The sequence below is a fragment of the Amblyomma mixtum genome, chromosome 2, assembly GCF_055824585.1.
Source record: "Amblyomma mixtum isolate Tamu chromosome 2, ASM5582458v1, whole genome shotgun sequence".
Taxonomy (NCBI): Eukaryota; Metazoa; Arthropoda; class Arachnida; order Ixodida; family Ixodidae; genus Amblyomma; species Amblyomma mixtum.
In genome coordinates, this window is record NC_143013.1 from 183,804,071 (window position 1) to 183,816,875 (window position 12,805).

General features: G+C 51.0%; 1 protein-coding gene across 1 annotated transcript in view; it reads left to right on the plus strand.

Moving 5' to 3' along the window:
• The first annotated feature begins 3,590 nt into the window (after positions 1-3,590).
• Positions 3,591-12,805, plus strand: part of LOC149361784 (monocarboxylate transporter 12-like) — a 52,515-nt gene continuing 43,300 nt past the window's right edge. Inside the window, exon 1 of the mRNA XM_089572819.1 lies at positions 3,591-3,724. The gene's annotated coding sequence lies outside the window, so the exon portion shown is untranslated. The remainder of the gene's footprint in view (positions 3,725-12,805) is intronic.

Here is a 12,805-nt window from a genome sequence, read left to right on the forward strand (position 1 = left end):
CGTGGAGAGGGCATCCGGCAACACGCTCGTGGTTACGCGCTCTCCATCGATAATTGGGGGGCGGGTCGTGCCTTCAAGTTTCCAGACCAATTTATGGTGCCCACGGGCGAGATTCCTATCGCGTCGCTCTTGCATGCAAATGTGCTCCGATTTTAAAGCGATAGCGTTTAGGCTTCCGTTCAACGGAAGATCCGGTGGGGCCGGTGCCGGCACACGCGGCGTGCGAGAAAACATGGATTGTTTGAAATGGTAGTGACGTCATACATGAGGCGGCGCATTTGAGGAACGATGAAAGCATCACATAAATCGCGAACATAAGGCCGCACATGACTCAAACGTCATTGCGACAGGTAAGAATATAACTAAATTAATTGCGCTGAAAAGAAAATTGGGATGAGCTGGTGCCCCATGGCTCCCTATTACAGAACGGTACCCCTTGGCCATCAAGCTATGCTCCTTCGTCTTGGTTAAAGGGGGGAGTTGTGTATCTTCTCCTACAGTGCCCGTGTCTGCATAGGGATACACACGGTGGACCCCAGGCCACTGAATGCAGCCATTAATGCTATCGCGTCATGCCCTTAGGAAGGAGTTTAATGGAGTCGAGACACAAAATTTTGAGGCTACAAAAAGCCTGTTATGGGTTTCCTCTGTTCTTAAGGTCATCCGTGGCCAAGTATTGGATGCAACCAACGTCAAAATTTAGCTCGAAAGAATCCTTAAATGCTCTTTCTCACCATCAAGACCCATCGCTAGCGCGATAGTTTGTGAGGTTGAGCTGACATCACAGCACAGTAATGTGTCGTACTATACTTGGCGGCGTGTGAAATCAGCCAGGCGCAGCGCCGGCGACTGGGGTCGACGTGCTGATAGCTAAGTATGTCGTTGCTGACGCACCAGCCGGCACCATGCAGCGTCGGCGGCCGAGCGAAAGCTTCACGTCAGTGAGACTATATATGTTCTTGTCTACACCTCCTCCGTACTACGAATAAGCGAAAAGATCGGCTACATTTCATATGTCCACCCTTCGGCTCACCAGCAGTATGAACAGGCCTAGCGAGTCCGCCGGGTTCGTATGTGCGATGTCAGCGATTGTGGAGAGCCAGTTCACAAGTTTTAGTGAATACAAAGGGTCATCGAGCATAGTATTGACAACAGTCACCTGAAATCGAGGATTGCTTACGTCTTAAGACGAAAATATATCGAGCAGGAAGTTGTTTTTGACGCTTGAGGGCAACAAATTAAGCTATTTTATTTCTAGTAAATGGGCGCCGAACGTACTTCTAGATTTAGAAGAACGTCAATTTGGGCTAGATGGTGCATTATTTGAGACAGAAATGGTAATAGCGCTGCAATAAGACGTACACAAGAAAGACTGACACAGGACAGGCGCTAGCGATGGGTCTTGATGGTGAGAAAGAGCATTTAAGGATTCTTTGGAGCTAAAGCGCGTGTCCTGTGTCAGTCTTTCTTGTGTACATCTTACTGCAGCGCTATTACCATTTCTGTCTCGAAGTACTTCTAGGTAACCAATATAAGTTCAAGTACTAGACACATCGGAAAAAGCTGTTACGAGTCTCAAACGCCGGTCCTACGCGAGGTCACCAACCTCGCTGTGAAGTATTCCCCAGGCTGGCGCTCGCATTCTTCGGCGATTCTTGCAGCTACCGCGCTGCGTAAACATGTAAACGCACAACCGGCGCACAGAAAAAGAGGCAGTTGAACCTAAGTATAACGCAGCTTCCAATTCGAGCAGAACTACCGTGCAATTGCTGCCTGTACACAGATGCAGACATATGTACACAAAAGTAGCGCCGAGATCCAGGCGTCGTCATGGGCGCATTCCTGAGAGAGTAACGTATTGGTGCGGCAAATGCTGAATACTGTACATTTGTCCGGGAGCATTCATTTAGCGAATACTTTGACCGTTTGCTCCACAAGCAGCAGTTATCGAAATCAGCAGCCCCGGGACCCTGAGCAGACTCGCAGCGCGGCTGCGATGACCGAGCGATGTGAAGACAGAGACGGGTATTGGTCGGTACAAACAGTGACGCATCGTGTCGCTGCCTTGTGACCAGGCGATCGGCCGACAGGCGCGCTGTGAGCTACGGGCTTCCGACACAGACGTCCGCAGAGCATCGGTGTCGGCGTGGAAAAGAAATACAACGCCGAAACCGCGTTGATTCAGATCGACCGAAGCGAGCGGCTTAGTTTCAGGACTCGATGTAGCGCCTCGCGCGCTTGGCTTTTTTCAACATATCATAGTACCGATCAAGTTTCTCGGCACATGATTTCGAAAGGACTGCTATGTGCACCATGTGTACGAGATGCGACGACGCAGTAATCCGTGCGTCACAGCTTTTGGGGCGCATGTGACCATGGTTCTCTGATAGTAACGTCGTAGCACAACCCGGCGCTCAGAAACCGAAACCGAAATCGGTCAATATAAATAATGCAATAATAAATTATTTACCGCGCATACATGAATTGCGCAGCGTGTATCACGCGTCCTGAAACAACACGCAACGTTTGAAACTAAGAACACGCTAACGAAAAATTTGATGCCTGCACGCATTTAAGAGTCCCTCGAATTTTTATTCGCATACCCGCATTCTAGAGCTCAGTACCAAGGCGGTGTGAACCTACAACGGATGGCAACAATGTTTACTTCTTTCTCCACTAGCATAACACGGCACCATATCTCGCGAAGTTTACTGAGAGCAACTATACATCTTGTAACAAAACTGGCACGTCAGAAAATATAAAGTGGTTCCCTCAAAAGTCCAAGGATGGCGAATATGCATAAGCCTGTAGTAAATGGGAAATACAAAGGAAGATGGCCGCCACTTCCATCATTTTTTGCGTTCGCAGCAAGGCAGGTACAACACGAAGCCAGGTTCAAGTAACTCCTTTTCAGACGTCAGGATAAAATTTCATCACACGGGCCCTTGGCGATCAGCAGGACGCTTGGTCTCACATGCCTCTCCTTTGCGGTCATGTAAACCTCTCAACGATTCCCTATATTATATCGTTTTTCCAAGAGATTTCCAAGCGATTTTTTCTTACCTTATTTGCGTTTTCGTGGGTTGCTATGTCTGCTTAAAGATCACCTCGTGATAACTGTACACCACTCCGTTTTAGCTTGAAATACAGAACAGTTTGTAAGATTCTGTCGTTCATAGCGAAACAAAGGTACAGTTGCCATAGTAATATGTGGCAGCATGCTTTCACCTTGTCAGAAGACATGCGACTGCTCTGGGTCCGTTTTCGCCTCTATAGAAATACAGTTGTGCGTCTAAGTGCTGTTGCGATGCAGTCCCCCGCCAAGAAACTACAAGAAGCTCAAATAACCCATGCAGAGACGCGAAGTGAGGGTTGCGCAAAAACTAATAAGTTTCCACACCACTCTGCTCGGCAGCAAGCGCAAGTTCTTCCTTGTTTTACTAGACGTTTTTCTACACATGGGACACGTATTAGCTGAGATATGCATACCGGTTTAGCGGGAGCCTCCTGCGCAAGCGTAATGACGTGGGTGAAGCCGTGCGGGCCACGGCGTGTGCGCAGGACGCATCAAGTAAACCGGTGTACACCACCGCTAATACGTGTCACATATTCTATAAAGACCTACTTATTCTTCCATCCCGGTGAGGCAAAGATAGCGTCGCCACAACGTGTTGCAGCTGCTGGTGCTCCGAGCGCAGTTGCCTTTAATATTCTGATAAAGAAGGTATGTCATTTTCTTTAGTTGTCCTGTGCTTATGAACACGTAGTTGTGCGGCACCTAAGTATGGACGATATCCACTGAGACACCGAGTACCGTTGCAAAAGGCTCTCTCTTAGCACCGCTCCTTCGACGCCAAGTAAACATGGAAGGGGTAAAACATGAGTTTATCTGAGGACATTCGTCACTTCATGGAGAGCGCTGCTGTTCACTGCATACTGGCAGAAATAATCTTGCATGTTTTGTTGCAAACTGTCAGAGAGAACCTTTTATTTCTTGCAGCGAAGTCGTGGTAATCAAGCAGGCATTGCACTCTCCCTTTTTCTGCGACGAAATGGTGTGTTATATACTTAGTTTTAAAGCGTGAAGACTGGCCCAGCCACGCACTCAAGCGTTTTCCAAGGGAGTTTTCAGGCTTCTCCCACGAATTCAAATTGATATTTAAATCTAACCCCTATACGTGAGTGGCACATATACGCCATTAATAATTCCACGCTCTTGCCCATCGCCTTCTGTGTGGTCGTGGTGTTTCTCTGCTGCGTTAAAGGCGCTTAATGCCTCTGTTGCTTTCTCCATTTAAACAACTTATTTCCCTTCCCACTAGGCGCGGTTCAGAAGCCCATCGAAACCGGAATAGCTTGCGCGTCTTGTGCACTACCAACCGCAGGGGACACCGCAGCCGCTGGCAAGTAGAGAAGTCGCACAGAAGTGTCCAGGTTTTAGAGGGTGCGGCCCGATTGGGCAGGAGGGTTCGATGATAACCTGGTCCGAGGAAGCTATGAATTCTCCATCCCAGCGTCTCGTCTGGACAACTGAGAACTATCGCATGGGGCCTGTGTGTTGACGAGTTTTTTTATGTTAATTTCACGAAACGGGACAATCGTTAATTTATGAAACTCCGTTTCATAATGAATTAGAGTTACACTCGCATGTAAAGTAGAGTACTGCACGGGCCTCAATTTGAGGCACAAGCCCGGCCCGGGCCCGATACCTGAAGCCCGAGCCCGGCCCAGGCCCGCGGCTTCAAGCCCGGGCCCGGCCCAGGCCCGCTAAATTATTGTTCTAGCAAGCCCGGCCCGGCCCGTGTATCCCGGAGTGAAGCCGAGCCCGGGCCCGGCTCGGCCCGTTCCACAGTAACGCTTGAGGTATACTGCTCACTCTGAGCAAGTAGACTGCTACTAGACCGATAATAAACTGGCCGACAAAGGTTCTGAAACCACAGTTTGGCTTGCAGAAAGTTGGTTCTTTTTAACCCAGAAGGAAGTGATTAAGAGTAGTGCTCGCCAGGCCAGTCTTTTGGACAGTGATCTCGTGTAGGTGCGCTAGGATAAACTTGGATGTTCCAAGAGCCAAATAAAAAGGGCTGCATAAGCGCGTAATCGACTACTTTGCATTCCCCCATGATTTTAATCAGTTATATTTTGCCGACCGCGAAGTATAAGCATTAAAGCTGCCTAGCAAGCAGTAGGATGACATTTTTCTAGTGAACGCGATCTCACATGTTGAACTCATAGCCGAACAGCTCGCCTTTCAGCAGAAACTAAAAGCTAAAAGGCTCGAGTATTTCGCGATGTGTGTTTTGAAGACTATAAGCGTGCTAAACTAATATGTTCTTCCCGAATCCATTTCTAATAGTGTATAGGTACGTTTTGGGATGACGAACGATCAATGGCCAACTAAGGCCGGTTAAATATTACTCTTGCTGGTGGAGAAGACGATAACGCGCGAACCACGTGATAACTTATAGGGCAAAACACTTGTCATGTCATCGAGGCTGAAAAAGCGAGGAGGGATAGATGTGGTTATGAGACGAGATTTACAAATTCTCGCGAGCTTTTGTGGCTATTTCATTTACGGGACGTCCCGGTCTACTGATCATAATGATAAACAAACGCGCTTTAGTTTGTGAATTTTCTCACATAAGAAAATCACGTAAGAAAAATATAGCTTTAAAATAAAAGCTATGTTTTTGGGGCTTAAGGGCCCAAGGGGAGTCAGGCTGTGAAAGACACCGAAGCAGAGGGCTCCGGATCATTTCGACCACCTGGGTTTCTTCAACGAGCAATGATACTACAAAGTACATGGCTGTCATGCTTGCCGCCTAAATAGAAATGCGGCTGCCGAGGCTAGGAGCAAACTTTGGTTCCCCGGCTCAGTAATCAAGCGCCTTGACCAGTTAGCCACCGCAGCATGGAAATAAGTACATAAATAAGTCAATGAATAAAGCTTAGTTTTTTTTCAGCGCGTACTATAACCCATAGCTCATCCGTGTCGCTGCTCCAATGCCGCAGTCTTGTACTTCACTCTGCAATAGTGAATGAATAGTCGGACACTAGCAGTTTCTATACGGACCCAAGCCCGGCTCGGGTCCGCAGCTTTAAGCCCGAGCCCGGCCCGGGCCCGCAACTCCAGACCCGGGCCCGGCCCAGGCCCGGCAAAACAAATCATGTCCCGGCCGGGCCCGGGCATTCGGGCCGGCCCGAGCCCGTGTAGTGCACTAATGTAAAGTTCTGTGCAGATTTTGCGAGCGAGGTGTCGTTGCTCTGTGTGCAGAAACAAATCTTCCGTCATAAATTCTCAGTGACAATGAGTGTTAGTGTGCCTTCTTATTCTCCTGTGTCTTCGTTCTCCTGTGCTCCTGTGCCATTCGAAGGTTCAGTACACTGCAAAGCAACTAGGATGCGCATGGTTAATATGCGTATGGACTGCGCGCTAGAGAAATCGTGGGCTCATAAAACTAAAGCAGGTTCTTGTTCTCGATCGGCAGTTTTATCGTGCGGGAGAATCTTCGGTCGTGGTAGGAGCATCCGGCAACCTCCTGAAAAAGGACGACGCTGGCACAAAAAACCTGCATACGATAGAAACTGAACGACTTTCACGACCTAAGCTTTTCCGCTACCTGCACGGAAGCTCCCGCGACTTGACTGATGTTACGAGCATGTTAGCGGCGTCGCGCCACCGCTTTCGAACGAGAAAACTAGCCGCCGTAACAGCGATCCCATAAAGCGGCAGGTAAAAAAATGATAATAACGGCTGTTCGCCGTTGACTTGCCACTGTACATCCTGCTCTTATTTCTAAAGAGCCAAGATTGTCGGCTAAAGAGAAGCGAAATTGCACTTTAACTGCAGGATGCTACTCATGTCATGAAAAGTCTCACTAGATCTGCTATTGCAGCCTTGAATACTTACGGCAGCTTAAAATTCGCCCTTCTCTCCACCGTGCTGTTGTAGTATATATATATATATATATATATATATATATATATATATATATATATATATATATATATATATATATATATATATATATATATGGTTTGGTTTATTGGGGTTGCAAAGCGACTCAGGCTATGAGAACGCCGTAGTGAAGTGCTCCGTAAATTTCGACCACCTGGGGTTCTTTAACGTGCACTGACATCGCACAGTACATGGGACTCTAGATTTTCGCCTGTATCGAAATTATATACATATATATATAAAGGGCACCCTCTGCGCCATTTTAGCTTCCTACAGTGATGTCTTCGATTTCGGGAATCGTCCTCTTGGCCAAACTTCTGTCGTGACCCATCGCATCAATACGGGCGATGCCAGCCCTATACACAGAAGGCCCTATCGTGTCTCTCTTCCTGAGCGCCATGTCATCCAAACAGAGGTGGACAAGATGCTGGCGAACAACATTATCGAGCCTTCTAGCAGCCCTTGGGCATCCCCTGTGGTGTTGGTCAAAAAGAAAGATGGTAGCTGGCGGTTCTGTGTCGACTATCGTCATCTTAATCAAGTAACAAAGAAAGACGTCTATCCTCTTCCGAGAATTGATGACGCCCTGGACTGTCTACATGCTGCCAGCTACTTTTCTTCTATTGATCTCTGTTCAGGCTACTGGCAAATCGCTGTTGACGAACGGGATCGTGAGAAGACTGACTTCATCACCCCCGATGTCCTGTACCAATTCAAAGTTATGGCTTTCGGCCTCTGCAACTCTCCTGCCACCTTCGAGCGCATGATGGACTCGCTTCTGTGTGGCTTCAAATGGACAACGCGCTTGTGCTACCTAGATGACGTTGTCGTTTTCTCCTCAACCTTCGAAAGCCACATACGCCGTCTTGCTACTATCCTTGCTGTCTTCCGTCGCGCTGGTCTCCAACTGAACTCCAAGAAGTGCACCTTTGGCCAGCGCCAAATTAAGGACCTCGGCCACTTGGTTGATGCGTCTGGTGTGAAGCCCGACCCTGACAAAGTTCATGCCGTTCGTGAGTTCCCCACTCCCCGTTCCTCGAGCGATGTGCGCAGTTTCCTCGGGCTCTGCTCGTATTTTCGCCGGTTTATCCCGAACTTCGCCGACACGGCCCGTCCCCTTACCACCCTCCTGAAGAAGGATGTCCCTTTTTCCTGGGGCCTAGACCAAGTTCGCTCCTTCACGGCACTTGCTGCGGCCCTCACTGCTCCACCTGTGCTGGCCTATTTCGACCCATCTGCGCCTACGCAACTTCGCACAGACGCCAGTGGCCATGGTATTGCCGCCATTCTTGCGCAGCGCCAACACGAGCACTTTCGTGTGGTTGCTTACGCCAGCCGCCTACTCTCTCCTTCCGAACGTAACTACTTCATTACGGAGCGGGAGTGCCTTGCTCTTGTTTGGGCGTTAACAAAATTCCGCCCTTATTTGTTTGGAAGGCCCTTCTGCGTAGTTACGGATCACCATGCTTTGTGTTGGCTGTCCTCCCTTACAGACCCTACAGGCCGTCTTGGTCGCTGGGCCTTGCGTTTGCAAGAATACACATTTAGTGTTGTCTACAAGTCCGGCCAGCTGCACCAAGACGCTGACTGTCTGTCCCGCCATCCTGTCGATCCCCCTGATTCCCACACCCGTGATACCGACGACTGTGTACTGTCCGTATCAGACTTTCTAAACATTGGTGACGAGCAACGCCGTGATCCATCTCTCCGCCTCATAGTCGACTGCCTCCGCAGCGACCCTTCCGATCCTGCTCTACGAATGTTCGTGCTGCATCACGATATTTTGTACCGGCGCAATATGCACACAGATGGCGCAGACCTCTTACTCGTCGTCCCGACCCATCGCCGCTCCACAGTACTTGCTCAACTTTATGACGCTCCTACTGCACGGCACCTAGGCGTGTCACGCACGTACGACAGCGTGCGCAGGCGGTTCTTCTGGCCTTGCCTTTACCGCTCTGTCCGCGGTTATGTTGCTGCTTGTGATCAATGCCAGCGCCGGAAAACGCCCCCACTTCCACCCAGTGGCCAGCTTCAGCTCATCGTCATCCCGACTGACCCTTTTTCCCGTGTTGGTCTCGACCTGCTTGGTCCTTTCCCCCTATCAGCATCCGGGAACAAGTGGATTGCCGTTGCGACCGACTACACTACCCGGTACGCTATCACGCGCGCTATCCCTACCAGCTGTGCCTCCGATGTCGCCGACTTTCTTCTTCATGACGTCGTCCTACTTCATGGCGCTCCTCGTCAACTGCTTACGGATCGCGGCCCCTGCTTTCTTTCTAAAGTGGTCCACGACCTTCTGCGCTCCTGCTCTACCCGCCACAAGTTCACGACGGCCTACCATCCTCAGACCAACGGCCTTACTGAGCGTCTTAACCGCACCCTGACGGACATGCTGTCTATGTATGTCTCAGACCACCATCGTGACTGGGACGTCAGTTTACCTTTCGTGACGTTCGCCTACAATTCCACACGCCATGATACTACCGGCTACTCCCCCTTCTACCTGCTCTTTGACCGCGACCCGCTGCTACCCTTCGACAGTCTCCTGCCTCACGAACCTTGTACCAGCAGTTACGCTTGTGACGCCATTGCCCGAGCTAACGCCGCCCGCCAAATCGCTCGAGATCGCCTCGACGCTTCACAACTAGATCAAAAACGACGGTACGACCTTCATCACCGTGACGCCCATTACCCTCCCGACTCCCTCGTACTCCTCTGGCTCCCTGCGCGTCGTGTGGGCCTGTGTGAGAAGTTGCTGCCTCGTTACGTGGGTCCTTACCGCGTCTTGCGGCAACTGAGCAGTGTGACCTACGAGATCGCGCCCCTGCAACCCCACACTCCTCGTGCGGCCCCCTCCACACAGCTCGTACACGTCGCCCGTCTTAAGCCCTACCATACAAACCCACCACCTTAGGACGCCCAGGGACTGTGCTTCCTTCCGCCCAACGGAGGAGGGGGGGTAGTGTTACGGTGCATAGTTGCTAGGCGAAGACGACGTTGTTTTGGGACGTTCGGCAGTGGACGACGACGAGGACGTGGCAGTTTGTGCTGGAGTGATTTAGCTCGGTGTGCCTTCTGACTGTGGCCTGTCCCGTCTGCCGCTGGGCTAACCCCCCCGTAATAATATATATATTGTAGCGTGCAACGCGAATAGAACACCGGCGCAGAGACGAAAAACCTGTGGCGGTCCCTCAGTGGTTCGAGCGCGCGCGCGCGAGAGACAACCAACTTCTTCCTCTACTAGCGCATGCACTACTTCTGTCTCTTCGAAGGCATGTATCACTGCCCCCCCCCCCCCCCCCTTCTGGAGCATCGACACGATGCGGCTAGGAGAGAAAAGACAGTGAGAGGGTAGAACACAGCTGCAGGGAACCGCAGTTCAGTCAGGTAGCCGGTCGTGATAAGGCTTCATGCAAACAATGTGCACGACTTCAGTTCAGTGCGACCGGCGCGATGAAGAAGCTGTCGGGGCGGGAGCAACTGCATAAGTCACTTCACTGATGCGGCGCACTACTTCGTAAGGGCCGAAGTATCGGCGCAGCAACTTTTCAGAAAGCCCACGGCGACGAACAGGTGTCCAAATCCACACAAGGTCGCCGGGCGCGTAACTGACGAAACGGCGTCCAAGGTTGTACCTAGCGGCGTCAGTCTCGTGTTGGCGGTTAATTCGCAGGCGTGCAAATTGCCGCGCTTCCTCAGCACGCTGAACGAAGGTGTCTACGTCGAGGTCAGCGTCAGAGTCGCAGTAAGGATCGACGGGCAACATAGCATCCAACGGAGTGGTCACCTGCCGACCGAAGACAAGCTGAAAAGGGGTAAGTCGGGTTGTTTCCTGCAGGGCGGTGTTGTACGCAAACGCTACGTATGCCAGAATGGTGTCCCAAGTCCGATGCTCGACATCAACGTACATTGATAGCATGTCGGCTAGTGTGCGGTTGAGTCCCTCTACCAACCCGTTTGTCTGCGGGTGATACGCCGTAGCACGTCGATGGGTCGTGTGCGCCAGAGTCGTCACGGACTTGGTTAAGCGGGCTGTGAAAGCAGTTCCCCGGTCAGTAATAACAACGGCGGGTGCCCCATGACGCAAGACAATGTTGTAGACGAAGAACTGCGCCACTTCAGCAGCAGTGCCTTGGACAAGAGACGTGGTCTCAGCGTACCGTGTGAGGTAGTGAGTCGCAACGACTATTCAACGCTTTCCAGACGAAGACTTCGGAAATGGACCAAGGAGGTCCATGCCCACTTGTTGGAAAGGGGTCTTCGGTGGATCGACGGCGTGAAGAAATTCGGCTGGTTTCAATGGAGGAGTCTTCCGACGTTGGCATTCACGGCATGTTTTTACGAAGGCCAGCACCGATGGGAGTAACCTGGGCCAATAATACTTTTGTCTAATCCGCGCGAGTATACGGCTGACACCAAGGTGGCCGGCGGATGGTGCATGATGACAGGCACTCAAGATCTCAGACCGCAGCTGTGATGGTATGACAAGTAGGAACACTTCTTCGTTGTTGGCAAAGTTGCGCTTGTAGAGAACACCAGACCGTAAAGTGAAGGCGTGAAGCCGTCGAAGAAAAACACGCGGAATGGCAGCTTCACTGCCTTCGAGGTAATCGATGAGCGACGCCAACTCCGAGTCCGCCCTCTGAAGCTGAGCCATTTGGGTGGTACTAACAGAGCCCAGGAAAGGAAAATCATCGGTGGTTTCTTCGGTATTGATTGGGATAGGCGCGCGTGACAGACAATCCGCATCTTGATGCTTACGGCCAGACTTGTAAACTACTGTTAAGTCGTATTCTTGCAGGCGTAAGCTCCATCTAGCCAAGCGTCCTGAGGGGTCTTTGAGGCTCGCCAGCCAGCATAAGGAGTGGTGGTCGCTTACCACACGGAAGGGTCGTCCGTAGAGGTACGGTCGGAAATTGCAGATGGCCCCTATCACTGCAAGACATTCTTTCTCCGTCGTAGAATAATTGGTCTCGGAGCGCGTAAGCGTTCGACTAGCATAAATGATGACCCGTTCTGCACCGTCTTGCCACTGGATCAGTACTGCACCAAGGCCAACATTGCTGGCGTCAGTGTGGATGTCCGTGGCAGCATGCTGGTCGAAATGGCCGAGTATCGGAGTGCTTTCCAGACGGCTGCGAAGCTCGATAAATACAGCCTCTTCGTCGGGCCCCCACAGGAAGGGCGTGTCGTCACGGGTCAGTGCGTTCAGCGGTTCCGCGATGTTCGAGAAATCTTGAATAAAGCGCCTATAATAAAGCGCCTATAACGGTGTCAGGACCAAAAACCGGCGAACGGCCTTCTTGTCAGTTGGGCGTGGAAAACCTGAGACGGCAGCAGTCTTGTCAGGGTCCGGGCGAACACCTTGTGCGCTGACAACGTGACCAAGAGAGCGAAGTTCCTCAAAGCCAAAATGGCATTTCTCGGCTTTGATGGTGAGTTGCGCGGATTTGAGCGCTTGCAGCACAATGCGCAACCGCTCCAAGTGCTGGTCAAAGGTGGTCGAAAATATAACGACATCGTCTAGGTACACCAAGCAGGACTGTCATTTCAAGCCGGAGAAAACAGTGTCCATCATGCGTTGGAACGTGGCCGGTGCTGAGCACAGACCAAATGGGAGCACTTTAAACTCATAGAGGCCGTCAGGCGTCACGAAAGCCGTCTTCTCCCGGTCTCGCTCGTCCACTTCGATTTGCCAGTACCCGCTTTTAAGATCTAATGACGAGAAGTATCGGGCATTCCGCAATCGGTGGAGCGCGTCATCTATCCTGGGCAGCGTGTAAACGTCCTTTTTGGTAACGTTGTTAAGTTTCCTGTAGTCCGCGCAGAAACGCAGAGTATTGT